Source organism: Mizuhopecten yessoensis, unplaced genomic scaffold (assembly GCF_002113885.1).
Source record: "Mizuhopecten yessoensis strain PY_sf001 unplaced genomic scaffold, ASM211388v2 scaffold11071, whole genome shotgun sequence".
Taxonomy (NCBI): Eukaryota; Metazoa; Mollusca; class Bivalvia; order Pectinida; family Pectinidae; genus Mizuhopecten; species Mizuhopecten yessoensis.
Genome location: NW_018408865.1, coordinates 199,093 through 226,498, shown reverse-complemented (window position 1 = coordinate 226,498; position 27,406 = coordinate 199,093).

Below are 27,406 nucleotides of genomic sequence, written 5' to 3'. Positions count from 1 at the left end.
TCATTTGTCCATTAGAACACATGACGAACTTGGTTTCTGAAAGTCTGTTTTGTTATCACTCCTTTGTTGTCTTTATAGACAGGGTTGACTGAGACTGTAGAAAATGGTTGAGGGGTTCCGTTTCAGTATCAGGATCATATTTAAAAATAAAATTGAAAACTGTTCAAACTGCAAGGAAAATGCATGTGAAAACGAAAAAAGCCTACCTCTGACTTCAAAAATCTTTATTTAACGTCGTGTACGTTGTCAGCAACAAAAATCAGCTCTTTGGATCTATCATGACAACCGACACTAAGGGAACAAATGTTGTTTACCATGGCGGAGGAAGACCCACTGGGAAAACCAGCGTGCCATCGGAGGGATAACAACTAACCCTATCAGACGTTACTCCACACTTCCGCCATCGCTGGGGATCAACCGGATTGTTTTGGAGTGTGATTTAAGAAATGAAGTGTTCTTTCTAAAAAAGAATAAACCTCGTTCGAATGTTTGCAATAGACACAGGAAAGTGTATACATATATAAACTCTAATAAGTAGTTACTGTGATATTCTCCGAAATGAAATTCAAGAGGTTCAGTTACACTTTCATAAGAAAACGACATTCATAAGGAAATTCCCACATGTGGTGTGGTCCACTTGATCATGATTTTAAACGTGTCTTATCATTTGTATCCTGATGTATATCTAACAATCTAACAGGTAATGAAATGATTTATATTTACAATGTTGTTGTGATTTGTACTCTCAATCGTATTGGTCACATTTAAGTTGATGGACTAACCAATCAAAATGGTTCAGCGTAGTTAGGAGTCAGANAACATGCCGAACATGGTTTCTGAAAGACTGTTTTGTTATCATTCCTTTGTTGTCTTTATAGACAGGGTTGACTGAGACTGTAGAAAATGGTTGACGGGTTTCGTTTCAGTATCAGGATCATATTTAAAAATAAAATTGGAAATGCATGTGAAAACGAAAAAAAACTACCTCTGACTTCAATAACCTTTATTTAACGTCGTGTACGTTGTCAGCAACAAAAATCAGCTCTTTGGATCTATCATGACAACCGACACTAAGGGAACAAATGTTGTTTACCATGGCGGAGGAAGACCCACTGGGAAAACCAGCGTGCCATCGGAGGGATAACAACTAACCCTATCAGACGTTACTCCACACTTCCGCCATCGCTGGGGATCAACCGGATTGTTTTGGAGTGTGATTTAAGAAATGAAGTGTTCTTTCTAAAAAAGAATAAACCTCGTTCGAATGTTTGCAATAGACACAGGAAAGTGTATACATATATAAACTCTAATAAGTAGTTACTGTGATATTCTCCGAAATGAAATTCAAGAGGTTCAATTACACTTTCATAAGAAAACGACATTCATAAGGAAATTCCCACATGTGGTGTGGTCCAATTGATCATGATTTTAAACGTGTCTTATCATTTGTATCCTGATGTTTACTTAACAATCTAACAGGTTATGATTTATATTTATATTTACAATGTTGTAGTGATTTGTACTCTCAATCGTATTGGTCACATTTAAGTTGATGGACTAACCAATCAAAATGGTTCAGCGGAGTTAGGAGTCAGAACTCTGAACTAGGAATGATGAGCTATGCTCTTATCACCAGCGTTTCTAAAGAAATAATGATTTTCCATTTTATGAACACAAAACGTAAGTTTATTATACTGCAACCATACCAATTATCATCTTTGAATCTCGTTTCAAGTCAAAGGTCATACTTCCGGTGTGTAAATAACAAGAATGAATCATCGTATGGAATATGTAAAACTTGCTTTACACACCATAAATATAAAGCTGACCGTTCTGAGACACTTTTGAGGGCAGTATTAACGTTTGAAAAAATATCGGACCTAATATTCGACTAAATTCGGCTTTTCTAAAACTTTCGAAGTAGGACAATACTGCAGATTCATGGTATTCAATATTCACATTTTTGATGTATTGTTAACTATAATACAAAATGCCAAGATTATCTGTTCAGCTATTTTTTAAGGAGAAAAGTTGAGGTATTCCGTAAATAGCTATTTATGTAGAAATCGTGTCTATATAAATTTTATTGCTGATTTGAATGTCAGGTGCGCCTCACTAGATATATTACAGTCATTTAAATGGAATGGGTTCATTTCCCATTTTCTATTTCCATCCAAATATTTTCGTTAATTAACTCTCTGCTTTGAAGTAATAACGCACATGAAATGAGAGACTGCATGGCCTTCCCGTCTACAATAAAGTCTTATTGCCTCAGTGTATATAACCACGAAGGAAGATTGCTTTTGTGGGGAAAACCGTGATATTACGGAACAAATGTCTGTTTCCGAAACAGATGTCCGGTGAAACGAAATACCAGGAACGGTATGGTACGTGGAATGATCATCATTTATATTAGATCAGGAAATCTGCTCTCAACACGTTTTATCCGAAAAGCAATGCATTCTTCTAACGTTCCTTGTTATGGAGTACATTTATTTGTTAACCACAGGGAGCTTTAATTGGTTTGTTCTATGAACACAAAATATATTTTAAAATAACGTATCTACTGCATCAATCGGTCAGTTTTTTGGTTTTATTCTAGATATTTTAACAACTTTCTGTTTATAGTCGCTAAGCTTACGTAGCTTACCCAATTTATATTATATATATACAGCATTTATCTATTCAGATGTAAACATGCTGTAAACAGTGCTGCACTTCTGAGATCAGGTAGACAACCATGAATGTAAATCCATGGTAATAGCATCTTTCATTCATGTATTGCCGACAGCTGTGATTAAATACATATCTTGTCATTGTCCATGTTTTATTTAAAGATATGTTGTAAGTTGCATACCGAATTATCATCACTTCAAATAGAAACCTTGTAGTAGGTGTGGTCTCTATCAGTTGTTTATTCCAGTCTGTATGTGTAAGATCTTAGCAGGATGTGTGAGTTACCAATTATTAATAGTGAAAAACCTGTTTGAAATCTCCATTATCATATTGTAATTCTAATTAAAAAATAGTACAAATTACCAATAAATATAAAGGCAATGAAAACGATACAATCATAAGTGATTTGAAAACATAACTTCGTTTCCTTTTAGATAAATTGTTTCTAAATGCGTCCTTCAGGCAACGAGAAATGTCTCGGTTTTATGTTTGCAGGGGGATCCATATTCAGACTTCGGGGTGAGCATAATACATTACTACAAAAAATCTTGCTTAAAAATCATTTGTCCATTAGAACACATGACGAACTTGGTTTCTGAAAGTCTGTTTTGTTATCACTCCTTTGTTGTCTTTATAGACAGGGTTGACTGAGACTGTAGAAAATGGTTGAGGGGTTCCGTTTCAGTATCAGGATCATATTTAAAAATAAAATTGAAAACTGTTCAAACTGCAAGGAAAATGCATGTGAAAACGAAAAAAGCCTACCTCTGACTTCAAAAATCTTTATTTAACGTCGTGTACGTTGTCAGCAACAAAAATCAGCTCTTTGGATCTATCATGACAACCGACACTAAGGGAACAAATGTTGTTTACCATGGCGGAGGAAGACCCACTGGGAAAACCAACGTGCCATCGGAGGGAAAACAACTAACCCTATCAGACGTTACTCCACACTTCCGCCATCGCTGGGGATCGAACCGGATTTTTTTGGAGTGTGATTTAAGAAATGAAGTCTTCTTTCTAAAAAAGAATTAACCTCGTTCGAATGTTTGCAATAGACACAGGAAAGTGTATACATATATAAACTCTAATAAGTAGTTACTGTGATATTCTCCGAAATGAAATTCAAGAGGTTCAGTTACACTTTCATAAGAAAACGACATTCATAAGGAAATTCCCACATGTGGTGTGGTCCACTTGATCATGATTTTAAACGTGTCTTATCATTTGTATCCTGATGTATATCTAACAATCTAACAGGTAATGAAATGATTTATATTTACAATGTTGTTGTGATTTGTACTCTCAATCGTATTGGTCACATTTAAGTTGATGGACTAACCAATCAAAATGGTTCAGCGTAGTTAGGAGTCAGAACTCTGAACTAGGAATGATGAGCTATGCTCTTATCACCAGCGTTTCTAAAGAAATAATGATTGTCCATTTTATGAACACAAAACGTTAGTTTATTATACTGCAACCATACCAACCATCATCTTTGAATCTCGTTTCAAGTCAAAGGTCATACTTCCGGTGTGTAAATAAAAAAAGTGAATCATCGTATGGAATATGTAAAACTTGCTTTGCACACCATAAATATAAAGCTGACCGTTCTGAGATACTTTTGAGGGCAGTATTAACGTTTGAAAAAAATATCGGACTTAATATTCGACTGAATTCGGCTTTTCTAAAACATTCGAAGTAGGACAATACTGCAGATTCATGGTATTCAATATTCACATTTTTGATGTATTGTAAACTATAATACAAAATGCCAAGATTATCTGTTCAGCTATTTTTAAGGAGAAAAGTTGAGGTATTCCGTAAATAGCTATTTATGTAGAAATCGTGTCTATATAAATTTTATTGCTGATTTGAATGTCAGGTGCGCCTCACTAGATATATTACAGTCATTTAAATGGAATGGGTTCATTTCCCATTTTCTATTTCCATCCAAATATTTTCGTTAATTAACTCTCTGCTTTGAAGTAATAACGCACATGAAATGAGAGACTGCATGGCCTTCCCGTCTACAATAAAGTCTTATTGCCTCAGTGTATATAACCACGAAGGAATATTGCTTTTGTGGGGAATACCGTGATATTACGGAACAAATGTCTGTTTCCCAAACAGATGTCCGAAGAAACGAAATACCAGGAACGGTATGGTACGTGGAATTATCATCATTTATATTAGATCAGGAAATCTGCTCTCAACACGTTTTATCCGAAAAGCAATGCATTCTTTTAACGTTCCTTGTTATGGAGTACAATTATTTGTTAACCACAGGGAGCTTTAATTGGTTTGTTCTATGAACACAAAATATATTTTAAAATAACGTATCTACTGCATCAATCGGTCAGTTTTTTGGTTTTATTCTAGATATTTTAACAACTATCTGTTTATAGTCGCTAAGCTTACGTAGCTTACCCAATTTATATTATATATATACAGCATTTATCTATTCAGATGTAAACATGCTGTAAACAGTGCTGCACTTCTGAGATCAGGTAGACAACCATGAATGTAAATCCATGGTAATAGCATCTTTCATTCATGTATTGCCGACAGCTGTGATTAAATACATATCTTGTCATTGTCCATGTTTTATTTAAAGATATGTTGTAAGTTGCATACCGAATTATCATCACTTCAAATAGAAACCTTGTAGTAGGTGTGGTCTCTATCAGTTGTTTATTCCAGTCTGTATGTGTAAGATCTTAGCAGGATGTGTGAGTTACCAATTATTAATAGTGAAAAACCTGTTTGAAATCTCCATTATCATATTGTAATTCTAATTAAAAAATAGTACAAATTACCAATAAATATAAAGGCAATGAAAACGATACAATCATAAGTGATTTGAAAACATAACTTCGTTTCCTTTTAGATAAATTGTTTCTAAATGCGTCCTTCAGGCAACGAGAAATGTCTCGGTTTTATGTTTGCAGGGGGATCCATATTCAGACTTCGGGGTGAGCATAATACATTACTACAAAAAATCTTGCTTAAAAATCATTTGTCCATTAGAACACATGACGAACTTGGTTTCTGAAAGTCTGTTTTGTTATCACTCCTTTGTTGTCTTTATAGACAGGGTTGACTGAGACTGTAGAAAATGGTTGAGGGGTTCCGTTTCAGTATCAGGATCATATTTAAAAATAAAATTGAAAACTGTTCAAACTGCAAGGAAAATGCATGTGAAAACGAAAAAAGCCTACCTCTGACTTCAAAAATCTTTATTTAACGTCGTGTACGTTGTCAGCAACAAAAATCAGCTCTTTGGATCTATCATGACAACCGACACTAAGGGAACAAATGTTGTTTACCATGGCGGAGGAAGACCCACTGGGAAAACCAACGTGCCATCGGAGGGAAAACAACTAACCCTATCAGACGTTACTCCACACTTCCGCCATCGCTGGGGATCGAACCGGATTTTTTTGGAGTGTGATTTAAGAAATGAAGTCTTCTTTCTAAAAAAGAATTAACCTCGTTCGAATGTTTGCAATAGACACAGGAAAGTGTATACATATATAAACTCTAATAAGTAGTTACTGTGATATTCTCCGAAATGAAATTCAAGAGGTTCAGTTACACTTTCATAAGAAAACGACATTCATAAGGAAATTCCCACATGTGGTGTGGTCCACTTGATCATGATTTTAAACGTGTCTTATCATTTGTATCCTGATGTATATCTAACAATCTAACAGGTAATGAAATGATTTATATTTACAATGTTGTTGTGATTTGTACTCTCAATCGTATTGGTCACATTTAAGTTGATGGACTAACCAATCAAAATGGTTCAGCGTAGTTAGGAGTCAGAACTCTGAACTAGGAATGATGAGCTATGCTCTTATCACCAGCGTTTCTAAAGAAATAATGATTGTCCATTTTATGAACACAAAACGTTAGTTTATTATACTGCAACCATACCAACCATCATCTTTGAATCTCGTTTCAAGTCAAAGGTCATACTTCCGGTGTGTAAATAAAAAAAGTGAATCATCGTATGGAATATGTAAAACTTGCTTTGCACACCATAAATATAAAGCTGACCGTTCTGAGATACTTTTGAGGGCAGTATTAACGTTTGAAAAAAATATCGGACTTAATATTCGACTGAATTCGGCTTTTCTAAAACATTCGAAGTAGGACAATACTGCAGATTCATGGTATTCAATATTCACATTTTTGATGTATTGTAAACTATAATACAAAATGCCAAGATTATCTGTTCAGCTATTTTTAAGGAGAAAAGTTGAGGTATTCCGTAAATAGCTATTTATGTAGAAATCGTGTCTATATAAATTTTATTGCTGATTTGAATGTCAGGTGCGCCTCACTAGATATATTACAGTCATTTAAATGGAATGGGTTCATTTCCCATTTTCTATTTCCATCCAAATATTTTCGTTAATTAACTCTCTGCTTTGAAGTAATAACGCACATGAAATGAGAGACTGCATGGCCTTCCCGTCTACAATAAAGTCTTATTGCCTCAGTGTATATAACCACGAAGGAACATTGCTTTTGTGGGGAAAACCGTGATATTACGGAACAAATGTCTGTTTCCGAAACAGATGTCCGGTGAAACGAAATACCAGGAACGGTATGGTACGTGGAATGATCATCATTTATATTAGATCAGGAAATCTGCTCTCAACACGTTTTATTCGAAAAGCAATGCATTCTTTTAACGTTCCTTGTTATGGAGTACATTTATTTGTTAACCACAGGGAGCTTTAATTGGTTTGTTCTATGAACACAAAATATATTTTAAAATAACGTATCTACTGCATCAATCGGTCAGTTTTTTGGTTTTATTCTAGATATTTTAACAACTATCTGTTTATAGTCGCTAAGCTTACGTAGCTTACCCAATTTATATTATATATATACAGCATTTATCTATTCAGATGTAAACATGCTGTAAACAGTGCTGCACTTCTGAGATCAGGTAGACAACCATGAATGTAAATCCATGGTAATAGCATCTTTCATTCATGTATTGCCGACAGCTGTGATTATATACATATCTTGTCATTGTCCATGTTTTATTTAAAGATATGTTGTAAGTTGCATACCGAATTATTATCACTTCAAATAGAAACCTTGTAATAGGTGTGGTCTCTATCAGTTGTTTATTCCAGTCTGTATGTGTAAGATCTTAGCAGGATGTGTGAGTTACCAATTATCAATCGTGAAAACCTGTTTGAAATCTCCATTATCATATCGTAATTCTAATTCAAAAATAGTACAAATTACCAATAAATATAAAGGCAATGAAAACGATACAATCATAAGTGATTTGAAAACATAACTTCGTTTCCTTTTAGATAAATTGTTTCTAAATGCGTCCTTCAGGCAACGAGAAAGCAGCCTTTTAGAAGTCGTTATATATGCATATTTACTCCAGAGATAACATTTTGTACGCAATTACGAAACGATGCATATTGGGGAATTCCAAATTCTGGGGAGTGGTCAGCTGATCTCAGTTTGAGTGTCTTCGTGTCGTCAACAACTATGCCCTGCTGATAAACAAATCCCGCCCATTTGATTAAACAATCAGCTACTTGATGTCAAATCAGAAAGGCGATGTTGTTTGATTTATATTTAATAGATCCATCATTTCAGTAATTATTATTTAAATCATATAAAAAGTCAGTACATGTTAATGGCCATATCAGCATCAAGCCAAATATGTCGCAATGCCCTTTACCCTTTCACCCCTATGCAACTTTAGTAGACTCTACCATGCATTGTTATGGATGAGTCCATTATGGTCTACAGTGGTGAAAGAGCCAACGTGAATAAACTGGTAAATACTTCGTTAATGGTAACAGGATGGGAGACTTGTATTATGTCTTCGTGGTATTATTAATGAGTTATTCAATTAAACTAAGGTTGTGTTGTTTTTAATGAGTTAATGCAATTTTCAACTTTATGTCAGATACACATCATTGATATATGTTAGCTATGCATACTAGCATGCGCCTAGCCAACGACAATGTCTGTTATATTCTCTACCAAGTTCAATAATAATTTTCTACGTGGGTTTAGATATGCTAATGCCTTCTTAGTGCAGTTATTTTTTGTTGGATTATTACTGACTTGATATTGTTGTCACAGTGTAATTATCTTCCGGTGAAGACTTTTATCGGCCACTTGATATTGTTGTCACATTCTCTGTACATTGTATTCTGTATCATGTGCTGTACTGATGGGTCTATGGCCTAAAGTTTGAATAAATCATAAATCTTTTTATTTTTTTATTTTTATTGGAGACTGGATAAATCGTTTTGCGTCATGCTTTGCTTTTCTTCTCTGCTTCAATGTCTCCATCCTTTTTTGAATCCCTTATGTTTTATACACAGCTGATGCTTCAAGTACTTGACAAACTGGTTTTTCCAAATAGATTATACAGTCATGTCATAGGAATTGGGTTTTTCTATTTTCTTTTCAGGTTCAGAACAGTCCTGGTTTTTTTTATTAAAAGTCTGCTTTGAAAGAAAAACCACATAAAAGATGAACCTCATCGCCTCTCGTCTGCCATATTGTCTGTTAAATAAACATGAATAACGTAAAACGGTTGTTCGGTAAAACTTCACTGGTCATCGTTGAGTTTCGAAATAGAAGGCAGAAATGTTTAAATCAATATAACAAATCCTAATAAACAACTGTTGTTAACAATATATTAGTTGGTTATTACAAACGAAGTCGCGCAAATTATTTAATTTTACCGTAAAATATTTGACCGCCTTAATAAAGCAATATATGTTAAAAGGAAATCTGTATCAGGACAAACTTCATATGTATATTTTCGTTGCTTTATTGGTTTCTTCACAGCTATTTTTAGTATAGCTTGGGTGACTGTCAGCGGTCAATGTACTGGATCGGTGAACTTGAGCGGTCAATATACTGACTGGGTCAGTGACCTGTGAATTATATATGACTTCAGTATAGAGGTTCTTCGCATTAAATGTAGGTCATCAATATATATATATAGATGAGGAACGTGGTCACTGAACAGTTGATCAAATATTTATGTATGACACAGAACTTCCTCGATTGGTGTCGTATCTCCGGCTACGTGATTACATGCATTCATTACGAAAGGTTATGCCTCCAAAGTGAAACACATTTTCTCCATTGGTCAGCTTTAAATTGTATACATTATTGTTGGTGTATACGTAGATGTCTATTGTAAAACATAATTTTGTATTGTGGTATAACTAGTTCTTTATTTTATTCCAGTTGGTCTCTGACTTTGATGTTCTATTAAAACCCGAGTTTTTCCTTTCTGTGGATTGAAATCAAGTTCAAAATTAGTTAGCTGACACAACAGGGGTTCTGTTGAGGGAAATCATTCACGGTATATTTCTGGTGCATCTTTATAGCTCAGCTGTCAATGAGGTTAAATGTAGATCCACGAACAGCTATGTATAAATATTTATCAGTTCGAAGGGAAACCTTAGTCCGCTTTTCATTGGTTGAAGGTATGATGGAGGCATTTGATTTCAAGGAAACAGAAAGTGAAGTGGTGATCGGGTGATATGGGAAATCAGACAGAAGGAGCAGGAAGTTATCATTCTTTTACTTGGAAAGTGACTTTTTAATGTTTGGAATGCTTAAATACAGATAAGTTATTTCCTATACTACCAGGGAAATACGTACATAGCATCATCTAACACAATATAAACTGTTTCCATTACTTGTATTTAAATAAACTATTTTGTATCAAAATGCAAATTGCACCTAGAATTTTCCAGATTTGTTCGATATTCCGTTAAGAAAAGTGGATTGAAATATTTCATGTTTTGTGTTTCATAGATTTGGTTGAAGATAATCAATAACATAAAAAGAAACTTGAGTTTTATGTATCCTATCCTAAACAGGTGAAATACCGCGTTTTCCCCCTGCATGAGTTTCCTTGAAGAAATTTCCAAATGAAAATGAGAAAGCATATTTGACGTATGTGCCAGTCAAGTTATTGATCACTTTGCTGTTGTATTGTGATACATTTATTTAGGAATATTAAAGTTTTAAGGATGTACATAAATCTAAATGTTGATTAGTGGAAGACACTCATAACTTTGCCCTCGATCAGACATCTACAGTTTTCATTTCGAATGACGTTCATTGCTTATATAAGAGCTGTGACAATTTGTGTGTTGCTGAACAATTTATGTAATTTTTGATGTATTTGTATGTGGTCCAAATACGATTTTGTTATCATGACTAGGTCGTTAGACGATTCAAAAATATCAAAAATAATACCCCAAAAGTCACAAGCTGAAGTCCGTACTGGTTACAAATAATGCACAGTGTAGTGAAAGACATTTACAAAATACAGAGAATGGTCTCAGTCCTCAATGACAGCTGTCCTGAATCGCATTTGTCTTTTGTCTGGGATATGCTTTCACAGGTATGCTTAACGTTATAGTGTAGAGGAGATACATAGGCATATGCTGGACAATGGTAATGCATGATTTATTCCGACAAGATGTTAAAGCAAAATAAATGTCATCTTTAAACATAACTGTTGTAAACGCTGCACATATGGAATTTATCTTATGTGAACCAAGTTGAACACATTTCACGTTAGATTTATTGTCGCTTCACATTAAATGTTTCTGACTAATTCATATGTCACTCAACGAAATCAAATAACCAACATTTACGTTCAAATATGTGAATATACCGAATACTTAAGTTTTGCGTTATTATTTCTAACACACATTTATCACATTAAATTGTCATGTTGTCCGCTGCCAAAAAATAATATATTGGGTGATGAGTGTAGGTCTTACTATCAGGTTATGTGAAATAGTAAAATATTGCTATTTTGCTGGCGTCCCCATCGTGTGTATTAACATAACTGAAGGATATACCTGGGAATCCCCTTAACTAGCAGTACACTCTTGTCCTGTAAGTGGTACAAGTACATGGATCCGGGTTAGTATTTGGAATGCATTTTTTTTTTTTAAATTTGGAAGGAAGGCTCAGACAGGTTCACGATATCGTACGAGAGAAGGATGGGTTAAAATTCTTGTAGAAACTTCCCGATATCGTACGATAAAGCATTAGGTTATTTAGCTCTATGGCAATTAACATAGTCGGCATTATGGTAAAATGTGTCTAAAATCACAGCAGCTAGATATTCATGTATAAGAACGGACAAATAACAGAAATATTCATTTGAAATAAAATACACCAATGAAGTTCATGAATGAGGAAAATTAATTCCAAACTGTTATATAACATTGTGTTTTCACCGTTATAAAAAAATAGTGGGATCATGAATGAGGTGCGGAGTTTATCGTGTAGTTACTAAAACGATAATGTTACCAATATTGGTGAGAGCATTACCAGTGATCTTGTATACGTTGTTCGGGTTTATTGACCAAATAAGTTTCTTGAATGAAGCCTACCCGGATTAACAAACGCCGGATTTTGCAACAGCATCAAACTATGATAACTAATTAGTATTCACGTGCATGTATACACATGCATATAAGCAACAGACACTGTAATAATTGGCATCAGTCCAAACATTTTAACACTGAACATCCATTAAAAATGTGGGTTTACAACTAACTTCAAGTATCACTTAACCAGAAAATACACAAATGTGTTTTTATTTTTTCAAAGATCATAAAAAGAGTACCGGCATGTCCCAGGTACGTGTAACACGTCAACAAGCCTGCACGAGTCTTCAGATCACGTTCTAACACGGAAGAAAAAGTTAAGGGGGATTTTGAGCTTTATACAATAAACCGTCCTGTGCTAAGTGTTTTTCCAGCGTGTACATGTTGATATGCGTTAGACATTTTGTTTCCAATCTAAAAACGACACATTCATTGAACTTTAAATACATAATAATATTATCATAAACTGATCAGCAAATTATTTTTGTACAAAAGCATTCAACAAGAACCACGATAGTGTGTAACGTTACGTTCAGCAAGGATCCCTTTAGATACAAAACTAGTATTTAACAGTCCTTAAATTTCGCAGTTTGCACACAAATCCAATAAACAAAAATAGAATTAATGTGATATACCACAATTTAAGTTATACCTATATAATTCTATTATACAAGTGCAGCCATTTTTATTCCTTTAACCGTTAATGTAATACCAGTGAAGCCTTACGTATTACTTACCGCTATATAACTTATTTTTATATCTTATGCCACGCTTTCCAAAGTCTCTGGTTTCTCTCTGACGCAAGACTTTGTCAATGCGTACGTTGTGGAATCTTTACACCGTAAAGAAAATGTATTACTCTTCCTCGTTGGGCTATATTTAGTACGTTAACACCTATTTCAGCCGTGATGGTGACGCTTACTTGTTTACCGTGAAATGTTCCTAGGTATCTACCAGTACGCTTTTAGTGAAAACATATTTGAAAAAAACTCTTATCTAATAATTGGAAATTTAAAAGGGGTATATGAGGCCTTCATACTTTGTAATTGATCTTTTGGATAAATGCCAATTTACAACATTTCTTGTTTACAGGGAAGTTAATGAAGGTGTGTTATTACGTATAGATGCTGATGAAGAATCCGGTCTTAGTTAATCCGGGTTTGATTCATTCATGAAAACAATTTGACATTTTGGCATTTACAATAACAAGTAAGCGAATCCGGAATACTGATAATGCACCATCATTATCAACCTTAGATATTGCGCAAGTACACTTTTTTTTTAGAACATCACGATTTTCTAGAAATCAGATGGTTTATTTTTCATCCACATGCTACACTTACTGTTTCATTCATGTCCTAGTCATGTTCAGATTAATGAATGTAATACAAAGCCAGATATCTACATTCTGAATCTGCATTCTGCATTAGCTAAACGAGTTGTAAATGTTTTCAACTTGTGACTTTTTGTAACTTATAATCTGCGGATTTCACAATATATTTCCGTTTTCGTTCTTCTTGATTATCATTTCCAATCCCTATATATGTAATTTCATAATGAATTTCATTGTTTGCTGTGGTAAATATAAAAGAGTAAAGTTTAAAGCTATATAACTGGTGAAGCTAACAATGCTAACGAGTATATATATATATATATATATATTGTTGTTGTAAAATATATTTAATTACTCATGCATATATACATCATTTGTGGGTTATCTGGGGAAGAGCTGCCCTAGCTACAACTCACAGTACAATTTTTTTCTCATATTCCTTATTTTTTAGGAGTATATTCTAAATTCGATTTTTTCGTTATATTAGATAGACCACTGCTAGATTTTAAAATAATAGTAAAAAAGGAAAATATTCGGGAACATCCAAAGGATCTGGAATCGACAAATTGGATCACAAAAGTCCCCGTCTGTACCACATGCACAATTAATTAACAGCAGTTTTGTCAATGACACAGTGTAAAGTTATATAATTTTGCGCCAAGAATAAAAATAGATACGGCACGAAGAAATGACAACTACAATATTTGGAAATTCCCATTTTCTTTTAGTGTGCACTCAGTTGGACATTGGCAAGCCTGGGCGACACACCCAAATGTGTTTGTAAGGAAAACCACAAATATTACTCGCTGTACTGATCAGTTGAATGTTCTTACGAATTTCGTCAATAAAAATCTCTAAGCGTTTGAAGAATGCTTGTCATGACATTTGGTACTTGTTAGGTAATGAATAGTTTATATTGGCTATTAAGCATAGATTTTTCTTAAAATCAATTTAAAAAAAAAAATCAAAATATGTGCGTGAATTTTGGTAGAATATTTGTATGTAACGAGGGTAAGAAAATGCTGGAAAATATCATTCACGAAGGCCGCTTGCGGCTAGGATTGATTCTTTACCAACATTTTCGAATCCGGATTTTCACCAAAATATACAAATATATGTTTATATCATGATATCTGTTGCACCAAGAAAAACGCAATGAAAGTCTTTTTCTCGTCTATCTCAATGACTAGATAATCTTATTATTCAAATAAGGCTGTTCTTTTGCGCGTTCAAACATTCGTCACGGGATGCTTATGTTTTCATTTCAAAGCAATCTGCGCGTTTGTTTGGTTGGAAGAGCGTTGCACGTGTATAGCCTGTTGGAAAATAATACACGCACGCACATAGTCTATCGACCAATAATACATGGTTAGCAACCAGTGAAAAGTGTCGTTACACCCAAGACATAGTAGAATTGGATATGATTAATTTAGAAGGGTAATAGGGTAAAACCTTGGGCTTATTACAATGCAGTTTAACCAAGACAGTTTGAGTAAGAACTATCTACGATTGGTATATTACTACTGAGCATAGAAACTTCAGCGATTGTGAAATTTATGTTTTAACGTTAATTCATAATAAAATTTGATAGTTCAGAATAGGATTAGGAAAACCATTATAACACCAATCCTCCCCGAATATCCCTATTATGTTACTATAATGCTGTTACGATGGGACAGGAAGTAAACGATCGTGATATACGAAAAGAGGTGTGTACCTTCCAGTTTTAGACACAAAAGACTGAAAATATTTAAGATGGGATTGACGTTAAGCACGAGATATGGTTGTGTTCAGTGTGGAACGAAATCATTTTTGAAACCTGTAGTTTAAATAAACGTTCTAAAGAATGTCTGTTTACAATTTCAAAATCCATATTTGATAGTTTCCAGTTTCTAAACATAACACATTGAAATTTCCGAAAAATCACACTTAGCTAACATTTTCTTGTTTTTTCCCCCCTCAAATTCGAAAATAGGTTTTTCTTTTACCCTTAGGTAAGTATACTGTGACGCAATAATTTTATGACCGAAATCTGAAAATGAAAATGAAAGAAGTAATACAAATATGTACGGTTACAAAAAAGTTTCTTTCAATGTGTCAGTAAATGGTGAAAAATTAAATGCGAACAATTTGTAAAACTTGTATATTCTACTAATTCCACATTTAAAAAAAAAATAAGCGATATTTTTCATTTGGTTTTTTGTTCGTTCTTGCTTTATTCATTTATTGAAACACTGCTTTTTCTGTAGAAGCGTTTGTAAAATAATACCTTACATTAACGATTCAGAAGAAGAAAAATGATCTGCATCCCATAAAACCGTTGTCAAGGGGTATAAACATGAAGGTCACTGTTCGCTCCACTCCTGCTTTCATCGAATTACACTATAAGACGGTACGATATGTTTCCCTGGCGATGGAGTACAGAGTTATCTGTCTTTGCGGAAGTAAACTTATGGATGTAGAACCCCGACTATACTTTGAAACATACAGTATCTTGCAGCTTTCCTTGTAATACAGTAACTCAAATAAAACGCATGCAATATGAATATGTGTAAACAAGTTATATGATTAAGCCTTTCCTGTAGTAAGCAATCTGACCTTTATGGGCGAGGCGGAATATGTTGGGTTGTGAATATGCATGCGCAAACATCCTTAAAATGTAAACAAAATAAAGTATGTATTTCAGTGCTTAATCAATGTTAATATCCCAAAAGCATATTGATAGAAAAAACGTATTTCACGTTATTAACAATTTATATAATGTATACCGCCTTCTATTAAAAGAAAAACTGCTTTGACCACTGTTATCAAGGATGTCCTGAACTTCGGTAGGAAGCCGTTGGTGCGGTGCACTTAATGTTTGGCATAATGTATTTATTACATTGTTACATGTGCTATCACCTGTGTATGTCTTACGTCCATCTTGGTAGATACTTTTAGTGGTTGTCTTAGCCCCGCGCGGTTTGCCATAACTTTCATAGCTATATCTATGTTTTCTAAGTAATAACACTGTTCACAATATACAAAATTAGCTCAATATTTAATTTGAGGTTTACCAGTACTCCTCTTATTATGAAATTCGTAAAATCCAGCGGATTTCGAATCTCCCCTTATGTTTAAGCAGAAGTAAATACCAGTCTAGATGTCCACCTTGCTGGCCCCTAGTATCATCAATGGCTTGGACGAAATAATGACGCACGAAAAAGCTTTAAGGTGCAGTGTCATTCATATTTGGTACAGAGTTTCAAGTAAAAAATGTTCAAGGTGTATGTCTTACGTTCACTTTACAATGTAGGCCACAGTAATTAATGGTTTGCATTTAACTTCAGTCATACATCCTGTACTTGTCTACAGCACTGTTTTGTATAGAGGCGATTTAATAAAGGTGTGTTATCACATGTAAATGCAGAGGAAGAATCCGGTCTTTGTCAATCCGGGTTTGATTCATTCAAGAAAACCTGTTTGACATTTTAGCATATACAACAGAATGCTTGTCAGTAAATCCGGATTGTATATCACAGTTAATCTGATAATTCACTTATCAACATAAACAACGTTAGATATTTCGCAAGTACACTTATGTCATTTTTTCAGAACATCGCACTTTTGTAAAAAATCGGATGGTTTATCTTTAATCTTAATGTCTCATTCATGTCCCAGTCATGTTCAGGTTAATGCATATGACACAGTGCCACATATCTGCCCTCTACATCCGGTTTGAACTAAAAATAATTGTAAAACTTTTCCAACTGTGACATTTTGTTAAATAAATCTGCAAATTTTACAATATTATTCCGTTTTCGTGATTCTTGACTGTCATATCAAATTCCTATAAATGTAATTTAATTATGAATTTCACTTTCTGTTGTGGTAAATATAAAGAATAAAGCTTTACGCTAACTGTTTAAGCTAACACGGCTTTGGAGGCTGCGATAACCCAATATTTTTTTTCCGTTTGCATTCTTCTTGACGGTTTAAAGCTTAACGAGGCACTATCACAGCATTGAATTCGCTACCTGTAAGAAATAATCTTCAATTTTAACGATATATTCTATACAAACGGTAGGCTGAAGACCTTTGCCAAATTTTTAAAATGAAAATGAAAAGGGAAATAAGTTTAAGGGAAATCCAAAATATCTTGACATGACGAAACAAAACACAAAATTGTCCGCATGTATCACCTGCACAACTCGTTAACAGCTTTATCAATAATACAGTTGAAGGTTTTATAATTAATGTTCCAAAAATATGTAAAGAAATGACACATAAGGGAATTCCTGCATTCCTTTAGTGAGCACTCAGCCCAGCTGGACAATGTACAATGCTTGGGCGGCACACACTGCAATGGTTGTAAAGTGGTTGATCACTTCAACAGGAAAATCACAAATACCACTAGCTGTACTAATCACTTAAATGTTCTAACGCATCTCCTCAATGATAAATTCTGAAGTGTTAAAAGAGTACTTAAACTGAAAATAAATATTTAATGATGTTCATTATGCATCATTTGCTGTCTTTGAGTTTATGTATAAATAACAAATTTAGGAGAGTAACACGGGTTTATCATAATGCAGCGGAAATCATCATCTTGACGTACTTCGTGCTATGAAAAGCCAAGACAGATCGTGACAAAACAATGTAAGACAGATATGTTGCTACTGGGGAAAAAACCTCGATCGTGAAATAAATAGAGCTAGATAAAATTCTCCCCCAAAATATAACAATAAGCAAATGTTACTTAGATAGTTAACGATCGTTAAATTAAAGTTTTTCTGCTTTTGATTTTACTGTAAGTAAATGTCAGAGTTTGGTAGTGTGTTGACCATTGTTATTTTACTGTAGGTAAATGTCAGAGTTTGGTAGTGTTGTGACCATTGTTATTTTACTGTAGATAAATGTCAGAGTTTGGTAATGAGGTGACCATTGCTATTTTACTGTAGGTAAATGTCTGAGTTCTGAAGTAGCCAAGGAAGGGGTGTGTGTATTGCCTTAAGTTTAAGTTTCGGAGGATTAGTGAAATCAAAGTAACGTTCGATATGTTTTATTATTCCTTTACAAAAAACGAACAATAAATCTGAATGTTATATTATAAGATCAATTAAAAAAATTGGCAAGTATCCTTTTCTGATTACATGTAACCTGAAATACATTTAGCTTTTTAGGAATACAAGACAGATCAGAAAGCACAATTTGAACACAGTAGTGTGTTGAAATATTCTCCCAATAATCCAGTACTATCAACCGAAATATGGATTACTTGGGCATTATTCTAACGTGAGATTGCTTTCTTTCCAACAGTAGGATCGGTAAGAATTTATCGAAATCAATATTTGATTGATGCAAGATTTACCACGCTGGATTTTATTTCAGTCCCTTTACTGCTGTTGGTATGGAGCTTAAAGGTACAGAGAGTGATTACGTCCAACAAATAGAAGATCAAGCAATAAATAGCTGTCTCGTGGCACTTTTATTCCATTCTGGCATTCATTATATTCGGAAGATGTATATTCAGTGATCGTATTTGATTTATCAAATGATTGGAATATGAGAATGATGCACCAATGTTTTGCAAACAAATACATGTTTTACTCCATATTATTGTCATTTACTTTAATTTAAATGCAAAGTTTCAACAATTTTGAAACATGACAAAGACATAAATCAGAAAAAAAGGTAACTTACGTCATTAAGTGTTGTCTCAGAAAATAAGACAATTTTTTCTCAAATGCGAAAGTAGGATTTTTGTTCCATCCTTACATAAATATATTGTGACGCAATTATTTTATGACCGATATCTGAAAATGAAAATGAAAGTAGTAATACAAACAATTACGATTACAAAACAAAAACATTTCTCTGAATGTTTAGTTAATAGGTAAGTTTTAAAATTTAACCATTAAACACATTTTCGAAAACCAAAGTAATATTTATTAGTTGGGTTTTTAGTTGGTTTTTATTTATTTTTTTATTTTGAAACTATACTGTTATCGTATTATTGTAATAACCATAATATGTAGAAACCTATATAAGGTATTTTACAAAAAATATTTGGAGGTTATCAATATAAACAAAATCATCCGTTTTTCTCAAAACAGAAATTTAGGAGTTCTTAAATGAAGATCAATTTTTGGCCTATTCCAATCGTCATTAAATCCCGCTGTAAAACGGTGTGATCTATTGGCCCGGCGGAGGAAAACAGAGTTATCTGTCTTTGTTGAAACTAAACTTTCATACATCGCATGTTGCTGTTTTCAAAGTTAAAATTAATCTTAAGTATAAGTCAATTTAATATGTACATTATATACATGTATTTCTATGTTATGATAAAGCTTTCAATGAAAACAATATGACCGCTATGGACGAGGCAGAATTTATGTCGACTAGTCAATAAAACAAACTATATATTATGGCACAAATATTATTACGTATTTTTGGTCTTTACACAGTCATTCAATTTGTAATTACTACCAGAAATTACAACAGAGAACATACGAACTTTGAGACTGTGTCACCAGTGATGCTATATATGTCATTAATATTATTATTTTTACATATTTCGATCACAAGAGAGACTATTAATTGATGTATCATTCACAAATACTTCAAATATGTTTGGCGAATAATTAAAATGTCCGTTCTTTAAAACACAGTTGTTTTAAAGTTGTAATTAATTGTTCTTTTGTGTACAGGACAGGGCATCATTACAATAGATGTATTATCGGTAAACAACCACACTACCTGTGATGGTATTAGTGATGTTGTTAAGTCATCCTCGATATCAACTTTTCTTCCTTTAGTTTGACAACTTATTGGATAATTATAATTTACAATAAATTACAAATGATATATACATATATGTGTTGTGCATTCAACAAACATTATCACTCCCACATCATTAGTGTGCATTCAACAATCATTAACGCTCTCACATCATCATCATCATCATCATCATCATCATCATCAAGTTACATAATCCGTAATGATACAAACATATTCTAAATGCCAATAATACATACATAGACATTCATATAAATTATATTGATATGCATGTTTTACGTCACTTGTGCCTTATTAGCCTCAAATATATATCTAGCAAGTTTACGAAGATCGCTGATAATGTCAACACTTAGTAACTGTACAAGTGTATACATGGAAGGATTTCGCCAGTAATATAGTTTTATGTATTTTACTCTCAGAATATGATAATTTCTGCATATCAAAATAAAATGATATTCGTCTTCTATATATGAATTGCAGCTTATACAGTGTCTTTGTTCTCTCGTTGTGTTATTGGATCTACCAGTCTCAATAGCTAAACTATGTGCATGGGGTGCAAAGAGTCACCTATACTATACTTCAACAGGTAAAATATTGGAAAGATTACGCGTAATTGTCTACAAACAACTCGGTTAAAATATAAAATGAGCAATGAATGATATCAATGCATATTAAACAATAGTTGATATATGATATAGTCATTTTATCATGATGAATGCTTCATAAATACATATGCACGTTTTACGGAACAATTTTTTGGAAGACAAAAAATGAAATGGAAAAATAAAATCCTTTTAAAATTGCATCGAATAAAAAGCAAACTTAACAATGGACATGCCCTCTCAATAAAGAAGACCGGTGATCCAGGGTGGAAAATCCCTTTTTATTGTCAATGTCAATATGTCCACATAAATCATATACTATCATAAATTTTCAAAAGTAAAATACCAGTAATTATCAACTTTCAGAAATCCGGTTGTCAAATTTACACTTAAAAGTTCATCAGAGACACATCACCAAACAATCTTAACCTGTGTACAAAATTAGGAAATACTTACTGGTTGGCTATCTTTTGGTGTGACCCTTTTTGCTCACGAAGGTCCGACATGTGTAGAAGGGTCACTAAATATGATAATAAAAATGATATTGAAGTCACAGTTAATTCATTATTTTACGAGGGTGACATGTTTATCGATTTTCTCTTCCCCAAGGCTATTAACCGCAAACTATTTATTAATTTATTCAGTGTTTCCAAGGTTCAACATTGATTTATTCAGTGAAGTTATAAAAAAACCCAGTGAAGGTCTATGACTGAAATCTCGGTAATGGAACTTAGTAATGCAAATTAACGTAACAAACGAGTTATCTCCTCTGATGATATGCAAATATTGTGAACAGTGCTATTATGCAAACGAGCTAAATGTTCGGTATATATACTTGGCTGGTTATAAGTGCTTCCGACAGGTCCGGAGGGTACGGCGCTCAAACTCTCAATGAAACCAACTCGATAATTGCCGCCTCGCTATTTGACTTGTCTTTTAATAAAATTAGCTATAGTAAACTATCACTTGTCGCTTTTACCACATTTACTCTGTGCAGTTATAATGATTGATCACATACCTGTTGAATCTTGTCATAGTAATACAAGCAATTTTCAGACCATGAAATACATCGTTCTGTATTGCACATGTGATCATTGATCGTATTTGATTTATCAAATGATGGGAATATGAGAATGATGCATCAATGTTTTGCAAACAAATACATGTTTTACTCCATATTTTTGTTATCAACTTTATTTTAAATGCAAAGTTTCAAACATTTAAAATGCAAAGTGTCAAACATTTTAAAACATGACAAAGTCATAAATCAGAAAAAAAGAAACTTACGTCATTTAGTGTTGTCTCAGAAAATAAGACAAATTTATCTCAAATTCGAAAGTAACATTTTTGTTCGATCCTTACATAAATATTGTGACGAAATTATTTTATGACCGAAATCTGAAAATGAAAATGAAAGCAGTAATACAAACATTTACGATTACAAAACAAAAACCATTCTCTGAATGTTAAGTTAATAGTAAAGTTTTAAGATTCAACCATTAAACACATTTTCGAAAAATAAAGTAATATCCATCAGTTGGAATTTTGGTTGGTCTTTTTTTTTTTTTTTTAAACTATACTGTGTCTTATTATCGTAATAACCATAATATGTAGAAACCTTTATAAAATATTTAACAAAAATGATTTGGAGGTTATCAATCTAAACAAATTCATCCGTTTCTCTCAAAACAGAAATTTAGGAGTACTTAAATGAAGATCAATGTTTGGCTTTTTTCCGATCGTCATTGAATTCCGCTGTAAAACAGTGTGATATGTTTCCCTGGCAGAGGAATACAGAGTTATTTTTCTTTGTTGAAATAATCATGTAGATGTAGAATTCATACTAAACTTTGATACGTCGCATGTTGCTGTTTTCCTAGTTAAAATTAATCTAAAGAATAAGTCAATTTAATACGTACAATATATACATGTATTTCTATGTTATGATAAAGCTTTCAATGAAAACAATATGACCGCTATGGACGAGGCAGAATTTATGTCGGGTTGTCAGTTAAACAAACCGTATATTATGACAATATTAATTAAAGGAAATGTAAAAAAAAATAAAGGATAAAAAGGTGATAAGTCAATCTTGATCACACATTGGCGTATTTAATTTGAAAATATGCAAATAATTTAACATTATTAAGAACTTGTACTTATTACCGGTATTCTATCGGAAGAAAAGTAATATTGAGCACTGTAATTACAATACAACTACATTGCATGTATATTTGACTTCACATATTTGATAATTTCTTAGATGTATTCAAAATCCATTGTTTCCACGCGTTTAACTACAAACAAACGCTACATCAGCTGGACTGAGATGACCTTAGAATAACTAAATGTGCACTCACAGCAAGTTCCCTTTCCCCTATCCATTTTTTTCTCAGTTTGGCACGTAATGACTGGCAATCTTAATATAATATATTATGTAACACTACGAGAGCCTTTCACGAAGTCCGTAAGTATCGAGAGACTCCAATTAGTTGACAGAATGTGACTTTCAATATACTGGTGGGTTCCAGATAATGGACAAAACGAAAGCATGTTGAATTCGGTTCATTTTCAGAATGAGTTAAATCTATCAGGTCCATGATTCATAAAAATAATGCTGTTTGAAATTCAAAATGAAATCAAAACATAAGTCTGTATTTCTTTACCTCGATGTTCAAACCACATTTAACGATATCCATAAGTAAGGAGTTTTGTCTACAGATTAAGCATCTAATAATTTAATACTTGTCTTCAAACACTATTGCAAAACGCACTAAGTTTACCTATATACTCTAGAAATGGAATAAATGTAAGTAGGGTCTTCAACAACTCAAATGTTCTTTTGACAAATATTGAGCATCCTCTTTGCCAAAATTTATGGCTGTTGACTTTTCCACTCTTTTAGCTACAATTTCTCACTCAACTTCATATTTTAAAGAGATTTGTTTCCTGAGATAAGTGGACAGCGATATCAATAACAGGTAAACAGTTGAAGAAAAAACTCCGAAGAGAAATTAATGAGGATAACATCGTGAGAATGACTGCTTTCTGTGTTGACAATATCTTTGCTCAGTTCGTTGGTAGGCATTCGTATGGGAAGATTTCGAGTCCCCGATCGTAAAACATTCTTTTTCTTGATAGTAACATCCATGCTTCCGAAACTTACGGCAGTTGATTCGTTCATCAAGAGCTTCCGCCGAATATCATGATTCCGATACAGATGTCGACTGCTGACTGACAAACTAACACAACCCGGTTTTCAATGGTGCAGGTTGATGAAGATGATGGACATAATTTATAGTCCCTTTCCTGATATCATTGGGGATTATGCTTATGATTTAAACTATATTTACATGGCTGGTGTCATCAATAAAGATTATCACACTTTCTGTTCTGAAACACCTGGTCTTAAATTCCTTTGTTCTTTTTTAAGGGTCTCCATATACATATTTACATTATTAATATTTTGTCCTAACTTGATCGATTTAGAGTACGAATTATAGTTTTGCTGACGCTTCATTTTTTTGAAGGTGTATTAAAATTCAAATTATTTATAAAAGAAAAAAACATTATGGTAATTTTCCAAAAGTCTTTATTTTCTCAGTTATTTTTCTCATATTTTAATTTCGCTGAAGACCGCTACAAACGATCGACAAAAAGTCCTTGACGTTAGCGGATTAATTGTAAATAGTTTCCGTTTGAAAAAATAAACCCATGAAAGGGCGCCCCTAAATGCACCAAAACAACACAATACTAAGTAAGTAGACTCAGTATCCTTAGTTCACTAGGTCAGGGTGTCTTTTAGCATAGTTGTTTATTAGAAATCTTATAGAGTTAGATAAGAAATTTAATGCCGGAGCTTCAACCCTCAGTGTCTTCAGATTTAACTCAATAATTTGAAAAGACAAAAACAGTAGCTAGGGATACACCCAAACAACAACAAAAGGAACCGAACATTTTTTTTTAAAGGCAGCAATTAGAATCGAGGTTACATAAAAAACAAAAGGTAAGACATTGAGCTGTCCCCAATAAGAACGTACACAAAACCAGAGAGATTTCATGTACCCCATGCGACACCCGTTACGATCATGTCTCCTGTTAACTCAAGAAAAGTATTCACGGTCTGAATGTGAAGATCATAGAAAGTATAATTCCATTGCCAAACCGGTAATTCTTGTAACTAGTCTTGCAATAATCAAAATAATACTTTCCAACGAGCCTCTGCGAATAACGATGGCCGATAATGGCCGGCAGAAACGTATTTTGGGATTATGTTTCGTGTTCTGTTTAGTTTCCTGAGATAACACTCCGGTGCCCACCCCGTTTATCTGATAGATATATTGCAAAGAAAAACTGCCGGACAGATTTATATCAAGTCATGATACTTTTCTGCCGGCCCATATCGGCCATCGTAGCGAATAGCACTATATAAGTCTCTCTGGCGAGGAAGGCGGAGTTATCTCTCTTTGCTAGATCTAAATGTGAACTGAAATACTTGAATAATGATGTAGCATTCAATTGTTTTTGTACAATGTACATACTTGTATACAATATATGAATACGCTTAGTTTGTAAGACATGTGACCATTATGGCTCAGAGTAAAAGGGCGCACACATACATATCTATATTTTATGCACCTTATTAAATAAAATATTTACGTATAAATATAGATATATAGATAGGCATAAATATTAAGGAAGAAAGCCACTTAAAAATAGTGAGTGGTAAATCAATGGTTATACCAAAAGTATATATATGATAAGAAAATATTGCACGTACACGAAACAATCTTCCAAAATTGCACTTATTATCTTCTACCAGAAGAAAAGAAACATTGACCAGTGTAATTAATGCTTTACGAACGGTTTTGACTTTCCTAGCCTTCGGTCGGAATTATAGCATCGATACTTGCGGCAGGTCGGTGTTTTTTCTGTGGACACACCAGTTTGCCTCCACCAGCAAAGCACTGAAGCTGTTAATGGGACGTAAAACACAAACCAACCTAACATTATAACATTGAACAGTCCACTGTCATGAATATTTTATCCACTCCGTCGTCATATCCTGACCTCGAGTCGGAATTGTAGAAACTTTGACCACTGTAATTAACGTATTACATATTTTCTTCATTAAGTCACTCTGCATTCTTTATTCCAAATTCTTATCATTGGATGATTGAAAAAGGTAGATGTTCTGAAGATATCACAAGGACGACTTACGTAGACATTGAACACGCATTGTTCGTCAAAACACAGCCATTCAATTTTTAATTACTACCAGAAATTACAACAGAGAACACACGAACTCTGAGACTGTGTCACCAGTGATGCTATATATAATGCAATATTTTATTTTTTATATATATATTTCGATCACAAGAGAGACTATTAAGTGATGTGTCATTCACAAATACTGTACGAATAATTCAAATGTCCGTCTTTAAACCACCGTTGTTATAAAGTTGTAATTCATTGTTTCTTTTGTGTACAGGATAGGACATCCTTACATTAGATGCATTATCGGTAAACACCCAAGCTACCTGTGATTGTATTAGTGATAGTGTTAAGTCATCCTCCATATCCAGGGGTTACTTTCACTTTCGCTCTCAGTGAGCGTAACCCTTGGATATCGAGGATGGTGTTTAGTATGAAAGTCATCTATACTATACTTCAACAGGTAAAATATTGGACATTTACGCGCAATTTTCTACAAACCACTCGGTTAAAGTATAAAATGGACAATGAATGATATCAATGCTATGTTCAAATCATCTTTACTCGCAACACGTCTATTAAACATTGTTTACGGAACATGTTTTTGGAAGACAAAAAAATAAAAATAAATCCTTTTAAAATTGTATCGAATAAAAAGCAAACAGTACAATGGACAGGCCCTCCCAATAAAGAAGACCAGTGATCCAGGGCAGAAAATCCCTTTCTATTCAATCCATGTCAATCTGGCCACAGAAATCATATACTATTATAAGTTTTCAAAAGTAAAATACCAGTAGATATCATCTTTTAAAAATCCGGTCATCAAATTTACACTTAAAAGTTGCTCACGAAGGTCCGACATGTGTATAAGGGTTATTAAATATGATAATAAAAAGGATATTGAAGTCACATTGCTGGATTTTAAATATCGGAACTGAACACAATAAAGAAGTAATAAGGTTAGCACATATAGAAATGTTTATAAAATTATTGAGCAACGATTTTATGATATTTATCGGCAAGAATTATTCATTATTTTATGTTTATCAATTTTTTTTTCTCTTCCACAAGGCTATTAACCGCAAACTATTTATTAATTGATTCAATATATCCAAAGTTCAACATTGATTTCTTGAGTGAAGTTATAAAAAACAACAACAGTGAAGGTCTATGACAGAAATCTCGGTAATGGAACTTAGTAATGCAAGTTAACGTAACAAACGAGTTATCTCCCCTGATGATATGCAAATATTGTGAACACTGCTATTATGCACACGAGCTAAATGTTCGGTATATATACTTTGGCTGGTTATTTGTGTTTCCGACAGGTCCGGAGGGTACGGCAGAAACTCAAGAAATAAAATCAA